The following is a 19,707-nucleotide window of genomic DNA, read 5'->3' as shown; positions in this document are numbered from 1 at the left end:
CTTGAAAAACAATAATTTTTATTTAATGTTGAAAATAGGGTTCCGCGCGACTTTTGTCACACGGCCGCGCCGATGCTAAACTACGACAGCAGTTGCGCGGAACTCTATTTTGGCGTGGAAACTACCCCCACCCACGGTATGGAATTTTCGAAACTATTTTTATACAGAAAAAAATTACTCATTTACTGACTTACTAATCGCGAATGTCACTTACGCTTAACTAACGCGTATTCAAATAAACTTTCATTAATAAACACGATCAACCCGAAAATAAAACCCGGTATTGGAATAAACATTGCCAGCAAGTGAACAATCATGCAAATTTTCAGATTCAGTTTTAAGTACTAAATTAAAAGTTGCTAATAAAAATTTATTACTCCAGAGCTTTGTTTTTCTTTGTACTACATTTTGTGATATAAATTATAAGAAATATTTAATGAAAAAATAACCAAAAGGTGGACTGAAAATTCGCACGACGTCTACCAGCTACAACAAGCCGCCATGGTGTGATACGAGAGAGCGCATGCGCGAAGCTGCAGCACAGAGACGGCGTAATAATTTTTAATTTTGTAATTTAGAAACTAACTATTCGTATTAAAAAATAACTTTCCAAGTTTATAATATTTTATTGACAATTAATTTTTTTTTGTAGAATGCACGTCATGAAAAAGTAAATTTTTTGTCGTAATAATTTTTCTTCAATTGTTTACAACTTTAATTAAAAATTTTTGAACTTATTGCGTGGTTATTTATTCCCGACAGGCCCTAGTGCAACTGCTTCACGCATGCGCGCTTCCGTAACACACCATGACACCATGGCGGTTTGGCGGCTTGTAGCTGGTAGACGTCGTGCGAATTTTCAGGGCACCTTTTGTTTATTTTTTCACTAAATATTTCACTGATTTATTATAATTTGTATCTCAAGATGTAGTACAGAGAAAAACAAAGCTCTGAAGTGATAAATTTTTATTAACAACTTTTAATTAAGTACTTAAAACTGAATCTGAAAATTTGCATGATTGTTCACTTGCTGACAATGTTTATTCCAATACCGGGTTTTATTTTCGGATTTATCGTGTTTATTAATGAAAGTTTATTTGAATACGCGTTAGTTAAGCGTAAGTGACATTCGCGATTAGTAAGTCAGTAAATGAGTAATTTTTTTTTGTATGAAAATAGTTTCGAAAATTCCATACTGCGGATGGGGGTAATTTCCGTGCCAAAATTTAGCTGTGAGTAATTTTATTCAAAATTTCTTGCAATTATTTTCTAGATTCTAAAATATCTGGATTTAAAAATTTAACGGCCGAAAAAATATGAAGATTTTTAAATTAATAGCTTATGATCTGAATTTCTAGATGCAAATTTAAATCACTTTTATTTCAATTAATTCGTAAATTGTAAATTTTTGAAAATTGCTGTGCCGTTATTTAGTTCCAAAAGTGTCCGAGTGAAAGTGGTGCGCGCGTCCGCGTTCGGATTACAGTACTCATGTCGGTTTTTTTACACCATGAATTGACGCATAGATATTCTAGAGCAACTTTGACTGATTATTATTCAATAAATATCACAATGATTTACTATAATTAATATATATATTTGAAAGTGTAGTATAAAAAATAACAAAGCTCTGAATCCAAAAATCTCGATGTAAAACTCAGTATTAATTATTAAAAACTGAATCAGAATATTGACACGTTCGCTAGCTGGCTATTGTTGTTTATGTACATATTATGTCAGATGCTGATTACGGTTTGATTATTTTGATCAATCAAACATTCGTTTCGAAATATGATCTTAAAAATGTAATTCATATGGAAAAAACAGAATATCATTGGAATGAAAAATTATGAAACTAGCAAATGAGTATTTTTTTATCAAGAAAATTCTGAGCTGTGGTTGGTGTCAGTTGTTCACCAAAAAGTACCTGGGGTTCCAATGTAAATGATTTTTGTTATTGTTATTTTTAAGAGAATTTTTTATTAATATTTTTCTTTTACTTTTTTCATAATTATTTGGACATTGTTGATCAAGAAAATTTTTTTGAAATTTGAATTTGGAAGATTTCGAAAGCTTTCAGTTCTTGACATTGCCAAGTGTATCATTTTACTGATATCTTGAACGTCATGTGGATTTTTTGGTGACCGAAAATTTTGCAGAAAACTATTTTAGGGTTTGAAGATGTGTGATTGACATAAATTGATCATGGAGTAAGCATTGACTTGGTTATTTATATTTTTCAGTCAAAATAAGTATTAGCATAATTAGTCTTGGGGTCATAAAGTTTTCAAGTTATTTTCTGTGTTAAAACTAACCTAGACATTAATTTATCTTCAAGTATAAAAGATTCAATTATTTATAACGTTTCACTGACCTTCAAATTCCATATCTCATGAATAGAACCAATATACGAATAAATTAAATTAAAAGATTTTTCTAATCAATAGGATTTCGAGTTGTCGCTGTATTATTCATCTGTGAAATGGCACTTGCTGATTTCGTCGATCAAATGTGAGTCCTTACCAAAAATCCTTATTCCTCTACTAAAAATATAACTTTGATTGCATACGAATATCGTTATTTTTATCTTTAAGCAATTAATAATTGCTTTATCAACTGAAACTTGATGAATCATTTCAAATTAAACCGTGAGTCATAATTAAAATTTAAAACACAGTAGCTTAAATTAAGAAAATAAAATTCATGGTTTCTAATCAATTATATACAAAAATTTTCTCGGGAATTTCTTTTGTCACTTGTTATTTTATTTTCTCAATTTTTAAAATTCAAACTCGAAGTGAATAGACCGTAGCAATCAAAGCCAAATTTTTTTCGTGTCACGTACAGTTGTTATCTTAGTGGCCAAGAAGTCACCACTTGGGTGTTGAGCTATACGACACGAAACCGAGAAAACGAAACGGTTTGGTTGCCGTCAAGTGTTTGCACTGAGTAAACACGAATCTTAGCTTTGCATAACCAAAGATTGCGAATCTCCGTCCTCTGTTGGTCAGTACTTCTCAACAGTATCAGCATTTCTCGACTGCTCACTGAAATTTCTCTCTAGAGTATTGTCAGGGACAGATAATCCCAACTCGCTTCGACTGAACGTTCGTTCTTATGCAGACAATCAACAGTCGACTGACTTGATCACACAAATTATTATGAACCACCAAAATTTGCATTCATATCTTTTGCTTTTAAATATTTAGTTAAACTTTGTAAACCAAGAAAGCATTTAAAAATATCCGGGTTCTAATTTTTAAATATATGGGTGATTCTCTGTAAGGACGTCTTAAATCTGTACAAAAGTGTCCGACCAAATTATTTTTGATTTTATTAGAAAAAAAATTAACAAGGGCTACAAAACTATCAGCTTAATCATAATGAATAAACAGCCGATTTAATTTTTGCTTTTGCGATATTTGTGTATCTTTTGCCATATAACATGGCAGGGGACTGTTTTTTTTTTTATCAAATTGAGAAAAATCAAGCAAACTATTTCAATGCATTTTCAAGTTCTCAATGAATGTTTACATCAATTAGAATAATATTAAGACTTATCGATCCAATTTTATAAATAAATTATAAATAAAAATAGTTGCCAGGGGACTGAATTTTGAAGTGGCCCAGACATATATTTCCAGCACAAACGGTGCTTTGACACTAAATAAAATGACGATAAAGCGCTAATAGCCCTATGGTTATTAACTCAAGGCTACTTAGGTCCTTATAAATTTTACAAAAGGTAAAATAACACGCTGGATTTTTTTTTTTTGGCTTTGAACTTCTGGCAGGGGACTGTTCTTAAAATGCCTGGGACAAACTTTGGTTTAATGAATTTAATGAAACAAATTAATTTTCGGTACTTTTTATTGAAGAAGATTGTTAGTTAACTAATTAAGTTTATAAACATTATTGACCAAATTATATATTATGGACGAATAACTTAAAATTTAATCTTAAAGTTTTAATTTTGGGGATGGGACAGCCCAAGGGACTGTTATTTCGGTGGTTTACGAACTTATAGCAAAAAAACCAAAACATATTTCATTTTAGTTTTTAATGCTCCAAATAGATGTTTTTTTATTTTGGTAATAAATTTTTTTTAGTAACAAAATAACAATTTTTCTAATAAAAAAATGCTTGGAACAGCAAAAAACACCCTTACAGAGAATCACCCATATAACAGAAGTACAAAAATTAATAATTTAAAATTAACTGAAATTTTTCATTAATATGAAATCAAACAAATTTTAAATAAATTGACTGTACATACATTGAAAAAATTCTTCGAGTTTAAAATTTAATATTATTCTTGTATAAATTCAATTAATATGTGATCAATAATTAATCATTAATTATTAATTGCAATACGGACTGTTGAAATTATTTCAACCATTTATAATATAAATTAAATTAAAAATTCTTCAGATTGTTTGAAAACAAAAGAATAGAATTTTACTTCCTCCCTCCGAGTAATTAAAATCAAATAAATCAATTGGACCAGTAAAACAAACCTACGGAATTAAAAATGAAAATAGCGATCATGCATCGGTGAAATATTTTATTTGTATAAAATTTTACCAAACAATAGCTCCGGAAAGTTCAAATACGCCCTCTCACGTTAATTAAACTAAATGAAATTAAAATAAATAACATCAAAGTGGTTATCAATAGACAGCGATTTGCTGAACTATCACATCACGTCCGATCCCATTGACCTAGTATTTGAAATCGTAACTCAACTGAGCTTCGGGTTATTTGACTTAACATTATTTCAACTGGAAATTCATTTTACACTTGTTCGAAGTACAAATAAAGCTAAAATGCTCGCATCTGCCTAACAAAATCTCATATATCCCACGTATGTCCGTATAAAAGTGAGTCAATACTTGCTAATTACGTCTGTTTGAAGACAGTTGATTAGAAACACGAGCCTCTGAGAATTATTGCAATGATTATCCGGTTTTTGTACTCGTGATCCCCCATAACTCGCGATAATTCATGGGATGAACCCATTACAGCATTACCGACTTTGATATCCGAGATCTTTTCAGTCTTTAAGGATTATCATTAATCATGGAGTTGTGAGAAAGCTCATACCTTTGTGCGATCATATCGATTCCCAATCATGAATGAACGGGCCTCTCTCTTTCTCTCGCTTTGATCATAACGCTAGCTTTTCTACCCGGTGGTCCGATGCTCTAGTCTAGTCCTTCCACCCCTTGCTCTCTAGTCCCTCTCAGCTCTGTTGCTGGCATAACCACGAGCACTCACAAGGGCATAATCTATAATTATCGTAATCCCTATAATTTTACGGAAAGCACACTCTATCTTGTATTTATGCTGAACATTATCTATTCATGCCCGAGCGATGCGTATCATAGCCCATGAGTTACTGCAATAATGTTCATCTACATCAATATTTGTATTTACGTATGCTCTCAATATGACTTATACGTAGTTTGTGCAACGTTATTGCATCTACATTGAATTGTTACTCGATGATTCCCATCTACATCCATGCTGTCGATATTAGATTTTGCTAAAGATTATTTTAATGTCGGAAAAATATTTTCTTTATTAGATGATTTAATAAAAATTTTTCAATAGGTAATCATTTATTAAATATGATTTATTTACAGTTAATAAATATTTGTTTATATACAGTTGAAATGTATTTATTAAAATTTTTAAAATCTTTTATTAAACTCAACATATTCACTGCTAATAAATATTTATTTGCTGATGAAAAATATTTGTGTACTTATAATGAATATTTTTTAACTCTTAATAAATATTTTTTAACTTTTAATAAATATTTATTCGGTTGCTTGAATGAAAAGCGAGTGTCAAAATCTGATTATCTTGAATCAAGACAAAAAATTCTTGAATTAAGTAAAATATACTTAAGTCATAATGAAAATTAATAATTATATATTACTGAATATTTTGTTTAATGATATAAATTATTAATGTGATAATATTGCAAGTGAGACACATTTAGTTATAAAACTATTAAATTTTAACAAGTAGGTATTTATTAACTTTAAATAAATATTTGTAGACTATTAATAAATCCAGTTTTCTTCCCAAAAATATTTATTAAAAGTTAAAAATAATTGCTTGCATTTGATAATTTTATGAATCATTTTTAAAAAAATTAATTTATAACAGATAGATTATTGAATAAATTATTCAACCACTGTATTTATGAAATTAATTAAACATTGAAGTGTCAGCAACCAAGTGTTTATCGATTTATCCAACACGTTGAAACTTTCATGGTCTTTTAATTTATAAAAAATTGATATCCGTTGTTCCCTCGGGAATTATTTTATTAGCAATAGGAAATAAAAATAAACAGCAAACTGAGGGAATTTTAGGGCGAAATTGTTTAATAGTGTGTCGAGAAATCCAACCAGAAATTAATCTTCCGTGTATCCGGTGGAGTTACAAAAGCCTATTTATAGCGCGTGTTCTCTGGTCAATCGGACAAACATTTTTGTTTTTACTGTCAGTTCTGTCGGTTACTAAACTTCCTAGTGTAGGCGCTTGAGCCCAGTGTCCAAAGTCCAGAGCTAGTGAATAGAATGGCGAAAAAATTTGCGTTGAATTTATCACACGGTCCGTGGATTTAAACTGACATGTACAAATTGACGTGTCAAAAGTTTCCGAATAGGCTATGTACGTGCTGTTACTATAACTAGAGCATGTGTGTTTTATGTACCGAAGCCTCGGTGATGTTCTAGTACAGATTAACGGAGCAGTTCGTGTCTATAAACATACTTTTTATTTTAGTTCAATAATATTGGTAAAAAAATATGCTGAAATATTGAATGTAAAAATAATAACGGCTCGAAAATTTGATGAGGCTATTCAAGTAAGAAATAAAAATGTAAATGCTCTTAGACTTGAGATATATTATTCCGTCTAGGTAAAACGTTATAAAGTCTATCAGATGTTGAGTTTGCATGCCGAGTATTCGAGTCTTAGAGTCTTGGATCCAGTCCAAGTTGTTTTGGAGACATAAGTGGTGCCCCTTTATTTATTGGTACTTCCATGGTACCTTCGCTTGTAAAGGGGTCTAAGTAACGTGACAATGCTCTATTTCGGATTGTTTAAATTACAACTTTACTGCTTAGTGCAACAATCCATAGTACAACCGAAATAACAATTTGATAGAGATAAAACGTGTCGTCATTATGTGATGACTGTCCCTATATAATTTTTATCTTCTTTGATGCAGCGCTAACAGATGTCACCCAGACGCGTGCTCGCCCGTGAATGTGTAGACATGTATCTCGTGGCATTCGACTGAAATGCGTAAAGTGGTTTAACTTTAGGACCGAGTTGTTAATTTTAATCCAAACAACTGGCCGGAAAAAGCATCTTCTTAAAAGGAGAGATAAAGAGTAAAATATAATCCATTATCTATCGTACATTATTTCCTTTTTACATTCCCTTTGAGTTTATTATTTTAAATATCATTTGGACTGTTAAAATTATCTTTCGGATTTCAAGATAATATCTTTATATTTGATATAGCTTATAAATTTCATTATTGCTGATAATTCAATGAAGATTATAACTAAAATTTATATCCAACTTTCCGAATTTTAGAAGTTTCCAGAAGTTGAAAAAAACTTATTTTACTGATCTTCTGCTTGATTAGATTCTGAGCAATCATTAATGTTGGTCAATTCTGAATAGTGTCAATGTTATCTTTACAGACGTCATTTTTTTTACTCCCCTGAGGAGCTCATCTACTATTGGTCTTTGGTTGAATCAATTACTAAACCAATTTTTGCTTAATTCAACATAATAATTGACGTAGACATGTTTAGAAAAAATAAATCTGAACAAAAACAGTTTAACTGTAGAAAATTGCGCCAAGTACACGTTCACAACTCTTGATTTACAAAAATACCATGGAGAAATTATCACTTTACAAAAAGATGTAAAATAAAAAAAAACAGACCAAGTAGCCGTTATAATTTTTAATAATTGAAAAAATTTTCTGGTAAATTTAACAATTACAAACAACTTTTTAAACGTACTTGGCGTGCGTCATTGAGTACCCCAAATTTTTTCAGATGTGTTGTAATAACGTCACAATATCCCTCAGATAACTCATTTATGTCAACCGTCAGTAATTTAATAATACCTCAACTCCCGTTCCTTTATTCTTTACAGCATTATTGCATGAAATCAAGTTTCCTATCTCATTAAGAGAAATTCAATTTTAATTATAATATCCTCCAATAATTATTTATTTTTCATCAAAAACAATCTAAAAAGAAATGTCGAAGTTATGTAAAAAAAATCACTTTTTTCGAAATTTTTCGTTTTTGATAACTCCCGAACGAATCAATCGATTTCGACGTGACTGGTGGCAATCGACGTGGATTTTCAAGCTTAAGAGCGGATTACTTTTTGGAATTGTTCGGTAGAGCTATTTAGAAGTTGTTCTAAAAAAACCTCTTTTTGAAAACTTCATTTTTGAGATTACTCCAAATTTAGTGAACCGAACCGATTCAAATTCTCACCAATTTTAATGACAATGATACTCTTTGGATCGCCACATATCTCGATCTGATCGGTCGAGCTGTTCAAAACTTATAAGAGGCTTACACACACAAACACTCACACACACATACACATACATACATATAGCCGTATGGATACCATCGCGGGAATAGTCAGGATAGCTTCCTAAGACCTCAAAACGTCGAGATCTGATGACAACTTAATTTTCGCAAAATAGAGTAGAACCAATAACTTCCTGAATTTAAAAAAATTTTTAATTTTTCTTAGCGGGAACTAAAAATATACTGGTGGCTAGAAAAGAGATCACTGAACTACCTAAAAATACTGATTAGTCAATTAATGATCAATTTGATCTAATCAATGATATCTACACTGATAAAAAATTGACTTGACTCAAGAGCCAAACTCTTGGACCAAGAATACCATTTTGAAGAAAATGATATTCTTAAGTCAAGAGAATAAATTCTTGAGCTAAGAAATTATTCTTGGTCTAAGAAAATTTTCTTGAGTCAAGAATTTATTCTCTTGACTCAAGAAAATATTTTTCTTCAAAATGGAATTCTTGGTTCAAGAGTTTGGCTCTTGAGTCAAGTCAATTTTTATCAGTGTAGTTTAAAATATTGCTTTAGTCTTCCTCGATCATTTATTAATTTTATATTTTCCAATAAAGACAATTTAATAAACAGCTTCTTCTGTTAATAAATTGATTTGTTTATTTCTTGATCTAAATGAAATGCTCGGAAGCATTCCAGTCGTACTAACATTAATCTCATCTGTGAAATAATAGAAACAAGCTAGTTATCAGACATGAAAAAATTTGGGGTACTCAATGACGTACGCCAAGTACGTTTAAAAAGTTGTTTGTAATTGTTAAATTTACCACAAAATTTTTTCAATTATTAAAAATTATAACGGCTACTTGGTCTGTTTTTTTTTTTTATTTTACATCTTTTTGTAAAGTGATAATTTCTCCTTGGTATTTTTGGAAATCAAGAGTTGTGAAAGTTTACTTGGCGCAATTTTTTAGGTAGATTTCGTAGAAATCTATCTATTGCATTGGTCCTTGTGTCGGAATTCACACGGAATTTTGTCATTTTATCTCTTATGTAGTCGAGTAAAGTTCAAAATTAGCATTGGTTCAAAAGTTTATATATTTATGTATATATTTATGTATATATATATATATAATTACTATATATTTATGTATATATATATATATATGTGGGTGTGCCAAAATGTAACTTCCGTGGAGAACCTTTTAAAATTGGAATTTTGAGTTCCGCTTTTAACAGGGGCTGCGTTTGGGCATTTCCTGAGATATTTTGGTGTGAGATGATGAATTTGATTTTCATAGAATTTTTTAACAGAATATTTAATTGGGTACTTCCGGCCAAATTTTGAATTTTCACCGGAAATGCCCAAACTAAGCTTCTGTTAAAACTCAAGACATTTTCATACTAAACATATCAATAAATATTTAATTACCTTTGTAGCAAGATATTTATTATCAGGGGCTTCATTTAGAAATTTTTCGATATTTTCTTTTGTAAAAACTTCAGATTTTTTAGCAACGTATTTACACATTTGTTTCTTCAAAAAAAAACGTTACTTTTTTGTAATTACCAATATCAACATCATCAAATACTTTGATAGTAGTTTTCAACATCGAATGAAAAGCCCATAAACTGGGAGGGGCATATTTTTGAGAAAGATTATCAAAGTAGACTACAATTACATCTTTAGCAAAAGAATTTGATTTAACATTTTCTTTACGCCATGCTTTAAAAGCATTATAAGTTGCCACATACATTCGTCTAGATTTTGTTGGCATTGATTGTAAAGCTATATTCTTCGCCTTTTCTTTTATCTCGTCAGGAACAAAATCATTATAATCATCGTCTAAATCACTGTAATCACTGTCCATATTTATTACGGGATAAGATTGTTGTTAAATTAAATAATGTTCAGAAAATATTTTACACCAGAATAATGTTTACGACTGAGCGAAATCGTTAATAAAAAACATTTGAGAATTATTAATAGAGATTTTAGCATACTTCAGACTGAATCATAACCGACAAAAATATTCATTATATTATTATTAAATTAAATAATTATGATAATAATAATAATACGTTAAATATAATAAAATTGCATTTAATTATTTTACAAATACCTGCATAAAATTTTACATGAATTCAAATTTGAATTAACCGCCTATTTTGTCAGACGTTCAATGGAAATGTAATAACTCTGACATTATACAGTAGTATACTATCCTCAGAAAATTGAATTGTACCAACTTGAAAATAAAAAAAGTGTGTGCGTGTAACCTTTACGCGCGATTGAAGTAAAACTCCTTTGGCGTTGATGGCATATATCACTGAAATGATTAAACTTTTACTTGAATAATAAATATCACATTATAATTTAATTATATTTGGCTCCCCGCCTTTATTAATCCCACCAAAATTTTTCAGCAAAAATTTCTCACAATTATTTATAATTAAGTACAATTATTTCTAAAAAAAAACATTAACATGACCCTTTTATTATGGTTTTTGTGTGAAAAAATATTGTACAAGAAATTATTGCTGACAATTTTTATCGCAAGAAATTTTTGCATGAGAAAGAAGAGACGGTCACCGATATTTTGCATACTATTGTCAAGATAATTTAATGGAGATTAATTTGACACTTTTCAAAAATTGATTTAGTTTACTAGAAACGGAAAAAAACCTCAAAATAGATCAAAAAATTTTCCTTTCCTTCATGTATGAAACTCTGAAAACACTATAACTTGCGAAAAAATGCATGAATTAAGTAAAATTTTTTTTTTTTAATTCTTTAGGATAATTGTAGGCCACCGAATGCGAATGGTTAGGTAATTCAGTGTCATTCATGTACAATTAACAAAATAAAAAAGCCAGAAGACTGTATATATATATATATATATATATATATATATATCCATGTAAAATTTACATGGATGGTGATATATCTATACAAATTATGTACATTTATTCTACCAGGGGCGCCTATGCATTACCTTCCTAGTACAGCTGTTTTTTCGGCAACTAACTTTGAACGACTTATGTTTTTTTTTTTTTTTTTTTTTTTTTAATATTTCATAATTAAATGAGCATTATGAGTCGTGAACTTTTGGATTTTCCAAATTGAATTTTATAGAATGTCGCAATCGTCAGAAAATTTATTAATAATTTATTTATTACAAAAGTAATAAATAAACAAGTATACTTAGAGATTTTCAAAAAACTTTGTAATTTAAAATAATTTTTTTTAAACTGTTGAATTTTTATTCACTTTGCTATTCACAATTGATCCGTTTTAAAATATTGGGAATAAATAATCCTAGTTGATTATAATATTTGCCACTAGCTGGCGTATAAGTCAAGAAGCGTGGAGTATATAATATTTACTTACGACCAATCCAAATTATTATTTTTGAATAACGGAAACTACACAGACTATAGTAAGCGTTACTTCCGTCAGAAAAAAAATCTGAGTTACTCCCTAGTCGCGCCTAAAGAAGTTTTACTTCAAAAATATGGAGCAGAGTAGCTATCCGGAGAGGATCTCAGACGCCAAACGGAAACGGACTAACTCTGATACTACACAGTAGTATACTATCCGCAGAAAATTAATCTGTACCAACTTCGAAATAAAAAATTCGACCGAAATTAGTAAAATCTCTCGTAGAATCGAAAAACGGGGGAGCGAAAATTTTATAAATTAGGATAACGCTAAATAATGAAAAGAACAATATAGTTTTTGGTGTTTTATAGAAAGAACTAATAATTAAACTATTTAAAGCGAGTGTAAAGTGTTGATATGAACGTAGTAATAAAATTAATCGAGTTAAAAATATGGTGAGGTTATGTTGACATCTGACTCGAGAATAGAGGCACTGTAGACTCATGCCTACACGTTCACACACATTATTACATATGTTGTTGAACGTGTACTTGGCTTGAGGCACTACAGTGCCTCCAGATTATTTTTTTATTCTGATGCATAGCTTGGTACAACCATATATGGCCAGATCAAGGCATATGCATACGTATAGCTATACATAAAAATAGGTCATATATGAAAATTTTTCACGGTTATATATTTCTATTGGGTGTTAACAAAAAATTGCAATGAAGCATAACAACGTTTTAATTAGCAAATTGTTTAACTCCATTTTAGAGAGTCTTCCATTTGTACGAAAAAAACAATTAGTTCAAAAATTATTGTCACTTTAAAAAACCATTTAATATCCTTAATATTTAATAAAGGTATAATATTTTGGTTTGAATAATTCAAATAATTTATAATTGGACTATTGCTACATCAAAATTTTAAAAAATCACCCTCTAAAAAATAAGGAGTTAGACAAATCGCTAATTAGACCGTCGATAAGGTGCATTAATTTATTTGTCTTTTAATACTTATGTACATTTTTAATTACATAAGTACACTAGAATATTAGTAAAGATATCAATTATATTGCTTACTTAAATTAAAAGAAATAACAATTAGTTTTAAAATCATACATGAATTACTTTTCGGTTTCTATGGGGTTATTGAGTATTTCGTTTTTATAATTTTGTGAGTATAATTTACAAAAGTATAATAATTGATAATAGTCAAAGATTTAACAATAAAGAAACGCTTATTAATAAAGAGATTGGTCATGATTAAACACATTTTTGTAATTAATAATTGTAATAAAAAATCAGCAGTTAATAAAAATATTTATTTAAAATAGATTAAATTATAAAGGATTATTAATAAAAATGAACAATTTGACAATATTAATAAAATACGAAATATCTTTGTTGGTAGTCCATGTACACCGGGAGTTGATTAAATTATAAAAGCGTCCGCTGGCTCTTCGGTAAAATGAAATAATAATTTGCCTCGAATTATTTTATGTTTAATAATGCCGCGTGGTATTTGTCTGGAATTTAGTTGATAAAATTCACGTACAGCGTTTATTCAAATAAAATAAAGTTTAACGAGGGCTCGGGCGTTTTTTAAACTAAAAATATGTACACCAATTATTTAAATGAAAAACCGATGCATTCATGACGAATTTTTTACGAGATACCCTCTTTCTCTATCAAAAATAGTACTGCCTTTACATTGTATTGTTCATAAAAGTTGAATGGTGAACGCAATCCGGGGAATATTTTGAATTTTTTAACAAAAACCGAAATATTTGGCATTGGTAGCTTGTGAATATAAACAGAAAAATATTTTTTTTTTTTTCTATAATTAAACTTCAATAAAACCAATTCCAATGGATTCCACCGAGTGTGGTATATAATTCAGCACAGCAAGCTGGAGATCGAAAGGTCAATGGTATTTTTACATCGGAATTTTGATTCACCAAAAGTATCTTAATCAATAAACAATGTGTAGGAAGTTGTGCCTTTTGTAATTGAGCTTTATTGGAAATAAAATTCCAGTTCCCGATTAACTAAATAAACTAAGTTAGTCGTTTATATTTTTTTAAAATACACGATGCCATACGATTTCGTCTATATATAGATTTCGAAGACAATACAGTCGTAGATATTGATGTTGATGTTGATGTCCATTGCATCGATATTTATACGTCTGGTCAGTGACTGCAGTTGCGTGACCAGAAAATTAGAAAGAGTTGAGAGCAAGCCTAACCGGAAATACTGCGACTGGTCGAACAATTGCAAACTTCCCTCCGTAAATAACCGGATATTCGAAAAAAATATATTTATATTGTATATTGTAAATACACATACATGTATATAATGAAAGTGCGGGACTCTCAGTGTGACCGCTTTTGTGTGGCTTGATTAATTCGACAGTAAATATGTGGACGCGAAATTAACTCAATGTCCATCGATGTGAAACTATCGATTGTAGACTTAACATGATACACTGCATGGGGCTGCTGTCTAAATAAAGAAATTTATTATACTATCAACGTTGATGTATTTATTTAATGACGTGATTATTGCCATTTATATTACACCCTTTTGAAAAACAGGATGACAGAATTTTAAATAATCAGTAGCTTCATGATTTTATTATATTTTTTTAACAAGCTGTTATTAGTTTAGCTTGTATGTTTCTATTTAACCTAATGTTTCAGCATCATTTTTACCGACTTTAAGATGTTTAATTAATAGAAAATTTTCACATGAATTGAGAACTGATGACAAAATAACAATGAAATAGATTAATCTTAATATCTGGCGTAGGATTATTAAGAAAAAAAATTACTAATTTTACAAGCTAAATTTACACTATTTGTAAAATAAAAGTAAATATTGCCTTTTTTTTAATTAAGTAAAATAAATTAAAAAATTTTCTTCAAATAAATTAGAGCTTACAAAATTGAAAAAAATAGTTTAGTAGAAAATCAAACTAAAAGGTAAGAAATAATTTCGAATACTTTCATCATAATTTTAGTTTTATAAATGTTTAAAAAAAAAAAATTCACAACAATTTAATCTAGCACCTCACACGTTTTTTACAATAAAATAGATTCTGTTATTAATTATTCTATTCTTATTTTAAATTTATTGAAAATTTTCAACTACTTAGATCATTCAAATTTTTTTTTACTTTTTAGTTTGGTTTGCTGTTAAAGCGGCTCTTTCAGTTTTTAAACTATAATTTATTTTTTAATTAATCATAGCTCGTTTGGTTCTCATAATTGATTTTCATAATCTGAATTAAGTAAATTAATAAAAGATCAACCCTAGCTTGTAAATAATTTTGTAATCAATCTATATCGATAAATATTTATAATGAGTTTTATCAGACATTTCTAGTCTATTAGACTCAGTTATAAAATTAGAAAACTTATCAAATCAATGATCCAAATCCCGAAATTATCATAAATGTTGACTGTTCAAAAACTAAAAATGACGCCTGACTTCTATACGATTTCCGAGCATTGAGAAAAGAGCCAATGAGCTTAAGGTGGCATTGGTTAATTGAGAATCACGACGACGTACGTGAGCTGCGTCGCCAACGATCCAGAAACTCGATTTTCGTAGCTCTTTTGCAGAGAGGCTCGGTTGAACCTGCTCTTTTATTTTTCTCCAGTAACTCACACCTCTTACAACTCAGCTCAGAGCTGCCGGATAACGAACTCTTCTATCTTCGAGGTCCACATCCAGGATCCTTCGTTTCTTAGAGTAGAGTAGAGAGGTAGAACCTCTATGTCTATATCTATATCCACGTGCCCGATAAAGAGAAAACGACTGAGAAAAATGACCGAGGATGAATCCTCACAACTTTTCATCTAGCTCATTTTATCCGCAAGGAAGAACAAACGAGTGAACATATTTTTCTTTTTATAACGCTACTTTTCTTCTTTTTTGCTAGAAAAAACTTATTTTCTTGATTCTTGACAAAAAAAATTAACGCTTGAGTTCAAGAACGAGCTTAATTTTTGATTTCAATGGCAGTTTTTATTTATTGAGTAGACTCACGAATTACTTCATGCATCCGGTACTTGATATCAACAACATTAAAATTATTTTTTTTATAAATGTTATTATAGCTTCTTAAATTTGAGTTTAAGTTAAACATCAGCTCAACAAGCTTCTCAGTAGACACGTGACCTGTTTTCAGGAAAATCTCATTGCGCACCTGTGGTGCTCCCGTCTCTTGGTTTTGCGTTTTCCCGCAGATGCAACCGCCTCTCGAGTTAGTTCGCCGACATGTATTATACCCGGCTTTGGGTATAACGTAAGCTTTGACCGTAAAATAAATTTTTAAATTACTCTACAAAATCCCGTATCACTTTGCAGTACTTACTTAAATGTACGTTTGTTAAATCTCGAAATTTTTTGTAAACTATTATCTTTTTTAATTTCTCACATTTAATTAAATAATTCAAATAACATAAGTTATAAATTAAAAACTTAAACAGTGCAATAAAATACGCGTAATTTTTTTTTAGTATTTATCTTTAATTTTTTTAACTTCATTTATTAGATAAAGAAAAAATTTGTCACTTTAAGAATTACTTTAGTGATTTACATCAAATCGGGTTGAATGAACTGCTTACGCTTATCGAGCAGCAGTCAGCATGAAGTCTGATTTGTCGGGCAACTCGACAGAATTTTTTTCCCCGGCTGACTACCCTCTAGCACTCTATGTACGAGCCAACATAGTTTTCTCAGCTCGATTCTCGTGAATTTTTTCGGTCCATCCCATGTTCTTTCGCCTCTGTAGCTGACCAGACACACTAAGAAGAGACTCGTGATGTTGCAAGACAGTTTTTGCTCCCTCCGGACTCAAGTGTAGGTGATACATAGTACATAGTACATAGAACATGGATAGTATGAATGTAAAAGCAATTTTTTGAATAAATTTTTTCGATGACCAATATCCGTAACTAAATTTATAACGTAGAATTAAAAACAGAAGAGTTATAAATTATTTGAGTCAATGATTATTTAAAAAAATACAAGCAAGCTGTACAAGTGTCAGAGGGTAATTAATTAAAGACAGATGGCTAAGAAAATGTCTTAAAAAAATAGTTAGATTCCTCGTATAGTGAAACATCCGGGCGTAAAGTCAAAACTAGTCTACAAATTGTCATGTCGTGTTATTCCGACATCTGGTTAGAATTTTCCTGGACAAATAGTCCGTCTTTGCTTGCGGTACACTTTTACGAGTTTAAACAAACTATTTTAGTGGCATAAGGCTCTGACACGCTTGAAATAAAAATCCGTTCTGTTCTCGGAAGCCCTGTTTATAATTTATAAAAGGGAAACTTTTGACACCACTAAATAGTATTAAATAGTCACATAATATTGCTGGTTTAAATCAAAGGGCATCACGTTTTGGTGTTAAGTGTTAACTCATCGCCTGTATACTCAAGCTCTTATTTCTGCGTTGATCTCAGCTTTCACATAGCCGATCTTATCTCTTAACTTAACTTGACGGGCAGCGTCTTCCGGTGTATAGTGGTAATCGTGATGATGCAGGCCTAAACTTTAGGGTCTCTGTGTCTGTGATGGTGATGAATGATCCGCCTGCAAAGACCTCTGATCTATTTCACGGGATCTTTGCCCGCTCTCAAAATATCAAAATTACCTGCTATGCGCTACTGACGTATACTAATTTCATCTGAAATTCCACACTACTCTCGGTTAGCAGTTTGATCTCAGACAATGTAGTCAAATATCAAAGAAACATTTTTTCCTGATACACGAAACTACTAACTCTCATATTCCCTCATTCGTAACATAACTCCTGGCAATTACTGATCGAATTTAATCACCCGAAATTTTGTTTGCTTTAACTATCACTAATTTATTGATCTATTTATCCTACATTAGCTTCAGTTCTCCCGTTACATTAGTCAAATATTATTTATTCTCCATTTATAACTGTAATAAATGGCTCAAAGCAGAGCTTTATGGTTGCGTGCCGAGTTTTATTACTAAAATATTACGTTGAAATCTCAATAAATGTAATTATATTTACACATGAGCTAACTACGAAAATCCCGTTGATTCGGTGAATGGGTTATTTGTTCAAGTTCCCGACTAGAAATTTCAGTGAGGCAGTGATTTGGCGCAAGTAAGGCATGCCGAATTCCAAACTTGCAGTAAGTGAGACATCCAAACCAGGCCGAAGTTTGGGACGTAACGCAGTTGCGAGGCTCAGCCTAACTTGGCTTCCTGATTAGGTTGCAGTTTGGAAACCAAATTCGCAACGAAGAATCCAAATCTAATTCTTTCTTGATTTTTAGCTTTTTTATTATCAAGCGAAAATTAATAATAATAAATGCTTATTTTTTTATCTTCTTTTACTATTTTAAGTATAAATATTAAATTTAGGACTAAATTTTTTAAATATTTCATGAATAAAAAAAAAAAAAAAAAAACAAATTCTTTGTTGCTTTTATTTAATATTATTTTTATTATTTAATTTCATTTTTTCTATAATTTTTTTTTTGTTTTTTGGAGCTTTTTTTAATGTGAAGATGTTTTTTTGATTGGTAGATTTGATAAGTCAAGAGGGAAGGAGATGATGGAGGAATTAGATACATTAATCACACATAACACTTAACTTTACTTCACATTCGCCTTAATAGTAATTATAATTAGTAATTATTAATTATTAAAAATCGTACATGTCGAACGCGAGACTCGAACACGGTACTCGACGCACGACGGCCCTATACCATACCACGACGCTACGCCGATGATGAGCGACCTCTTACTTCAAGATACTTATAAGCACAACCAATGTTCGGCTTGCCTAATTTAAAACAAATAAGATTCGAATTGGGCTAGCCTAAGTTCGGAAAGCCAAGTTCGCTCCAAACTAGCAAAACTCAGGTTATCGTTACTTGAAACCAGTTCGGCGTTCCCATATGATATTTCAGACAAGGGATCCATGAAACTTTCCTAGTTACGTTCAAATATGGCAAGCCAAACATTTCGTTCTGCCTACCTTGGTTTTTATGAGGTACAACCTAGGCAAGCCTAAGTTAGGCAAGCCAAACTTGCCCCGAATTGGTTCTTCGGCATATGCCTCACTGAAATTTCTAGTCGGGTACATGAGACACCATGTTTATATGTACAATACATAAATAATTTCATGAATACACACTTTTATATGTATAGAACTAAAAGGCTTAACCTTGGAAAGACTTAAAGCCAAATATCTTCTCCCACTCCGTTTTAAAGTACTTTGGCAAGAAACGCCGAAGTTCGTCAAACGTTTGGAATGCCTAACTTGCAGGAAATTATAAAATCCAAAGGTCTACGGAAGTTCGGTTTGCCAAACTTAAAAGTAATTGGGGCCATCTATGGTAAGACGAAGTTTGGCGAATGTTTGGAATACCTAACTTGCAGGAAATTATAAAATCCAAAGGCTTACGAAAGTTCAGTTTACCAAACTTAAAGGTAATTAGGGACATTTATGGCAAGCCAAACTTCGGCAAATCTTTGGTTATCGTTACTTCCAGCTAGTCAGGCATTCCAAAGGTTCGCCGAAGTTCGGCTTGCCATAGATGTCCCAAATTACATGCAAATTTGGCATGCCAATCTTCGTTTTGCCTAACGTGGATTTAAGAAGGCGCAAATTAGGCTTGCCTAACTTAGGCAAGCCAAACTTGCCCCTCACTAATTC

General features: G+C 30.7%; 1 long non-coding RNA gene across 2 annotated transcripts in view; it reads left to right on the top strand.

The window, feature by feature from the left end:
• Positions 1-2,015: 2,015 nt before the first annotated feature.
• LOC123261216 overlaps positions 2,016-19,707 on the top strand; it is a 117,222-nt gene continuing 99,530 nt past the window's right edge. Inside the window, exons 1-2 of one of the 2 annotated variants that reach the window (XR_006508632.1) lie at positions 2,016-2,210; positions 2,448-2,511. This is a non-coding gene — a long non-coding RNA (uncharacterized LOC123261216). The remainder of the gene's footprint in view (positions 2,211-2,447; positions 2,512-19,707) is intronic. The other variant, XR_006508633.1, reaches the window with a different exon arrangement.

The sequence above is a fragment of the Cotesia glomerata genome, linkage group LG3 (assembly GCF_020080835.1).
Source record: "Cotesia glomerata isolate CgM1 linkage group LG3, MPM_Cglom_v2.3, whole genome shotgun sequence".
NCBI lineage: Eukaryota > Metazoa > Arthropoda > Insecta > Hymenoptera > Braconidae > Cotesia > Cotesia glomerata.
This window is presented reverse-complemented; position numbering and strand designations above follow the sequence as displayed.